The sequence below is a fragment of the Rhineura floridana genome, chromosome 3, assembly GCF_030035675.1.
Source record: "Rhineura floridana isolate rRhiFlo1 chromosome 3, rRhiFlo1.hap2, whole genome shotgun sequence".
NCBI lineage: Eukaryota > Metazoa > Chordata > Lepidosauria > Squamata > Rhineuridae > Rhineura > Rhineura floridana.
The window spans coordinates 212,024,425-212,030,700 of NC_084482.1; positions in this window are offsets into that span (position 1 = coordinate 212,024,425).

Here is a 6,276-nt window from a genome sequence, read left to right on the forward strand (position 1 = left end):
ACCAAAAGACTCAGAAATATGCACGATAAATTAGTAACTGAAGATGCCCCCCCCGAAGAAATCTGCTCTGGGCCAGAACAAATCATACACCCCAGGAAAGGGGAGGATGTCTTCTACAAGATGCCAATGCTTCACACCTGGCTTCTATTGGGTGCAGGGCATGTATAAGGGCATCTATGCACAACCAAAAGAGACAAAAAGTGAAGAAAAAATAAGTTTCTGGGGGTGCTAAGCACAAAATCTTCTCTGGGGCAAGACAAATCAAACACCCCAGAAAATGATAGGGTGTCCTCTATGATACTCCAGTGCTTACAGCCAGTGCTTATGATCTCTGGTGGAATTTTTTAATGTTTAATGTTTGTATTTGTCTTCCCTGTTACTTACCTTGTTATAGCTCAATTATTATTTTTAAAAGCCATTGATGCTGGTGACAGAAGGACTTGTGGCAGGGTCAACAAACAATGATTTCTTGAAGATGTAATTTCATAGATGACACTCTAAAGTAGGCATGGATGGCATCCCATAGAACACGCTCTCCCAGATGCATGGAAGTATGATTTGTGTACTATACATAAAAAAGCTCTGAACTGGATGGGAACCCTCTTCTGCATGCATGAGTGTATGACTTCTTGTGCCCAGAGCACTTTTGGGGTGGGAACCTGCAGTTCCTTATATACTTTCTACATTGCTTGTTTGCATAGATGCCCATATCAGTTTTGTGTCAACAAGAAAATCTATGCCAGCCAGGATGCAGTGGCATTTCGTTGAGGACATTCTCCCCTTTGCTCAGGTGAATGAGTTTTCATGGATCTCAGAAGATTTTGGAGCTGTCACCCCAAATTACAAATTTTTCTCTACTTACTCTCTGTTATTTTAGTTCTGCATAGATGCCCTTATGAGTCCCTGCACCCAGCAGAAACTCTGGGGCAGGTAGGAAGTACTGATATCTTGTAGAAGACACCCTCCTCTTTCCTGGCTGTATGAGTTGTCCTGGCCCAGAGCAGAGTTTGTGGCAGGCACCCAGTTACTTATTTTTTTTCTGCATGTTTTTCTGTATTTTGGTTGTTCATAGATGCCCTTATCCATGCCCTGCACCCAACAGAAGCTCTGGGCCAGGCAGGAAGCACTGGCATCTCACAGATGACACCCTCCCCTTTCCTGGGGTGTATGATTTGTCCTGGCCCAGAGCAGATTTGGGGTGGCCACTCTCAGTTACTTACTTTTTATGATTGTATGACATCACTATGCATTTATGAGCATTTCAGAAGCCTGATAATTTTGATGTATTGTTGTTCTTGACAGGGACAGTCCCCAGATTGTGGAGATATATGATACGGGGTACCCCAACATATATTATGGGGTTCAGAGTCATGTTAACTTTGCTTTGGAGTTGCTGTAGCTGTGAACTTTTCTTCTTTTTTAGTATTTTGAACTTTCAAGCAAATAAGGGATTGGGAACTAGTAAGCAACTAGGAATCTGGCAGAGAAGGCTCTAAAGCTGGTTTTGCTTGCATGAGCAGGAAAGACATTATGGTATCTGTGACTCTTATCCACAGGATGAATGGAATCTGAAGGCCAAGTCAGTTCAGCTTTTGTCACATAGAGAAAGTTAAAGTTAGTTAACACAGAAAAAAGCAGGCCTCCCCTGGGCAGGGTGAGAGTCATGCCCAGCATATGCCTTTGCTGTGTATGTTATGTGCCTTCAAGTGGATTATGGCGACCCTATGAATCCGTGACCTGCAAGAGCATCTGTCATGGACTTCCGGGAAGGGTGACTTAGCCTGTGCCTGCTTTTGAGACGGGCTCCTGCCTCAAAAGAAGCTTATTCAGATATATCAGTCAGTTTTTTCTTTTTTTTTTGACTGATTAAACTTCTCCCGGGTAGGGAGAAACGAAGAGATTAACCTCAAAGCCTATTTTTGTTGGGACGACCAGATCTCATTAATTTATGGGACGAGGTCCAGCCGACGAAGGTGGGACGGATTTTCAACAGCAAGCTCTATCTGTTAAAGCGAACGTTCATCTTATCTTCTAAGAGAGAACGCACTAACAGGCAAGCACCCTTCTTTCTATATTTTTCTTTTACTTGACTTAAATTGTTGCTGTTTAAAAGAGATTTGCCAGATTGATCGGTTTTTGACATCTCACTGGGGAGCCATAACTTCTCTCTGCTACGCACTAATTAATAGCTTATCTCTGTTTTTGTTGCAAAAAGCTGTCCTGGATTTGCATTCTAAAGATATACACAGAAGAGGGATTTCTATTCCAGATTTTTATTTTGAAGAATATTATACTGTCTGAGACTACTCTCTTTTTGGTCTATTTTATTTTGACGAATCTGTTTCTTGACGACTGCCATTAATTGTTTCGATCCTGGGAACTGCATTTTGTTTACTTAACTATGGAGAGATAAGGCTGTCTGCTTTGTTTATACTGTGATGTCACCAAGTTTGGAGTATTAACCCAATTGTTGCTGAAATAAGAAGTGGTTTTCCTATATTTTTCTTTTAAAATGGCAATTAAGAAAGTGGCTGAGAAGCTGGAAATAACTATGTTTCAGAAAATAATGGATGAGATTGAGATAACGAAACAAAACCTGCGACAGGGTTGTAAGGAGCTGAAAGTTGAATTGAGTAAAATGAAGCAGGAGATTAAAGATATAGGGGTCCCTGTGAGAGAGGTGACCCTGGAAGGGGTCCCTGTGAGAGAGGAGACCCCGGAGATTGGAACAAACGTGGAACAGGAAAAAGATTTGGAGTCTATGGACTTTAGAAACAAAATCTATTGTTTGGAGACACAGGAGATTAAAGACATAGGGGTCCTTGTGAGAGAGGAGACCCTGGAGACTGGAACAGGGGTCCCTGTGAGAGAGGAGACCCTGGAGACTGGAACAGGGGTCCCTGTGAGAGAGGAGATCCCGGAGATTGGAACAAACGTGGAACAGGAACAAGATTTGGAGTCTATGGACTTTAGAAATAAAATCTATTGTTTGGAACTCAATGTTATCTCTGAAGAAATTAATGAAGATTCTAGAGATAAAGTTATTAATGGCATGGATAATCTCCTGGACTGGAATGATGTGATGGAGCCCAATATAGAGAAAATCTATGGAATTAACTGCAGCCATGTGACAATGGAAAAACTTTCAAGAGATGACCCAGTGTATTTTGAAAAAAAGAACAGAGATATGATTTTACAGCTGTATTTCAGCAACCTATTCAGAATGGATGGCAAGAAAATATTTGGGATAGAGGTAATTCCCATTAGACTCTTACTATATGACTATGGCTTTGACAGCAAGATTATTATGGAATACTGATAATGGAAGATTGGATACTGAAATTACTGGACTTAACAAGACTACTGAAGATGGAAGATGGAAAATGGAACTAATAGGGATAATAGAACAATGGCTACTGAAATTACTGAACCTAACAGATTCTGATGTGATGGATTAATTGAAATGTTTATTTTGACTATGGTTATGACAATAAGATTATCATAATTAGTAATGAGATGGATTAATCGATATGCTTATCTGGAAAAAAAAATTGATAGATATATTTCTTAAAGAATTGAAACCTCTCTTTGACTTTTTGTGGAAAGAATAATGTTTATGAGATTTGATGATTAAGTAAGATAACTACTGGAGGAAAGTGATTTTATAATATGACTTAAGAGACAGGATTGTTATATATTATAGACTTATAACTGATTTGATCTTTGACAAATGGGAAGTCAATATTTTACTCTTTATTTTTTATTTTTGTTTTTTTTTTCTTTTTTTCTTTTTGTTTAACTATTTTTGATTTTGTTTTTTGTCTTTGAATGTTTCATGATTTTGTCTTGTATGTTTTATGAAAATTTGAATAAAAATTATTGAAAAAAAAAAAAAAAGAGCATCTGTCATGAACCACCCTGTTCAGATCTTCTAAGTTCAGGTCTGTGACTTCCTTTATGGAATCAATCTATCTCGTGTTTGGTCTTCTTCTTTTTTACTCCCTTCTGTTTTTCCCAGCATTGTCTTTTCTAGTGAATGCTGTCTTCTCATGATATGTCCAAAGTATGATAACCTCAGTTTCAACATTTTAGCTTCTAGTGATAGTTCTGGTTTACTTTGTTCTAACAACCCTATGTAGTCCAAAAAGATGCTCTGAAAGCGGAGACACCATACAGTATGCCGTGTATTGAGGGATGACCCTGCCCTTAAAACTCAATTTGATTAAATCTCAACTCTCTCTGGGGACTAAATATTGCCTGATACGTTTTGATTTCATCATGGAAAATGCATGTCCCAACTCCATGCAGAGCTCTGCCCCAAAAGGCAATGGTTTGTTAGCAAAGCCAGAACTGTAAAATGACAGGGATAGGGTCTGTCAAGGAGGCAATTGTCAGGCCACAGCAAACCTCAGCAAAAGCCTGAGAGGTCCAAGGCTGGCTGGGAGTCCAGTTCTGGTCCAGGCAGATGATGCAAAGGGCCAGATGGTGGTGATGTCATTGAAGATGATGCAGCCACACTGTAGATATGGGAAGTCTCCCTCTCTTCTGTACAAGGGAGACTGGAAACATTTTGCATGGACTGGGCTGGAATAAAAGGAAGTCTGTCTTTCTTGCTCCCTCCCTGCAGATGTTTTCCCTCCTGTTGCCATTCCTCTCGCCCCTCAGGTGCCACTTGCCTGGGTCCATCTGGACCATTATGCTCTCTGGGGTGGTGGGCTGGCAGCTGAGATGGCAGGGTTGGGGGCAGCAGTGGAGTGGCAATCTGAGAAGTGCAGGGTCCCTTCATAATAATCACACTATGCCCCCTTCAAAGATTATACAGCCTATCCACACAGCAGCGTTATTCTGGAACTATTCCACTTTAACTGGCAGACCTTTCCCCAAGCTTCATGGGAAGTGTAGATCTGAGATCCCAAAAGTTTTCTCAGCACCTCACTCAATTAGTTGCCAGAATTCTTTGGGGAAACCTTTAGGGAAGCTGTAAGGAAATGGTTTGGTAGCAAAGCCACAGTAGCGAAGTGACAGGGCCAGGGCCTGTCAAGGAGGCAATTGTCAGGCCACAGCAAAGCTCAGCAACAGCCTGAGGAGTCCTAGGGCTGCCTGGGGGCCAGATCTAGTCCAGGCACATGATGCAAAGGGCCAGATGGAGGGGATGGCATTGAAGATGATGCAGCCACACTTTGGATATGGGAAGTCTCCCTCTCCCCTGTACAAGGGAGACTGGATTCAGTCTTTGACCCCCTTTCTGTTCATGTGTGATCCTTCAGGACTTGAAGAAACTGCAGATATACAGAAAGCAAGTCCTACTGACCACATTGGGGAAATGTTTGCATGGACTGGGCTGGAATAAAGGAAATATGTCTTTCCTGCTCCCTCCCTGTGGAAGCTGCCCTCCTGTCGCCATTCACCTCTCCCCTCAGGTGCCCCTTGCCTGGGTCCATCCGGAGCGAGCCAGCGCTAGTTCCCGCCAACTTCCCTCCCACCCAGTCCACCGTGGAAAAAGAAACTGCAATGAGCGCCAGCAGCACAGGCCTCGCAGCACGTCTTCAACTCTGTACAGCGCGTCTGATTTACATGTTATTGCAGTGCTGGAGAGCAAGCCTTTCCCCCGCTAACATGTTTGTTGGAGTTTACAACCGAAGAGTGAGGAGGAGAAAGCACTCTTGTGTGTGTGCATACTCGCCTCCCCGCAGCGCATGCGATTTAACCTCTACCAGCGTCCATCTCTCTCATGAGGCTGGGGAAAGTAACACAGGAGCGCGTGGAGCCGCCCTCGTTGGGCATCAGGCTTTGCTCTCTCCGGGGCCAAGCATGCAGCGACTGCTTCTGCTATAGGCTCTCATGGACAGTTCTGCACAGGCGGTGACAGTGACAGGGAAAGAGGGCTTTTGAAAGTGATGCAGACGGCTGCTGAAACTTAAGGGCCCGGGTGGGACCTGGATCAAAAGACCCTGCGCCACCCATGACAACTACACCACTGCTTGGAGGTGGGCTGAGAGAGGCCTTCTTCCTCTGCTCATCCATACGGTATCAGCTTGCGGCAGCAGCTGTTCAGCAGTGTGGGCCCCTCCCAAGATCCAGCCTGGCCTCCTCTCACTTTCTCTCTCTGGAGCAGAGCTTGGAAAAGTTACTTTTTTTGAACTACACCTCCCATCAGCCCCAGCCAGCATTGCCACTGGAATGGGCTGATGGGAGTTGTAGTTCAAAAAAAAGTAACTTTTCCAAGCTCTGCTCTGGAGTGACTTTACTCATTAGCTGAAAACCTGGAAGGGCTGT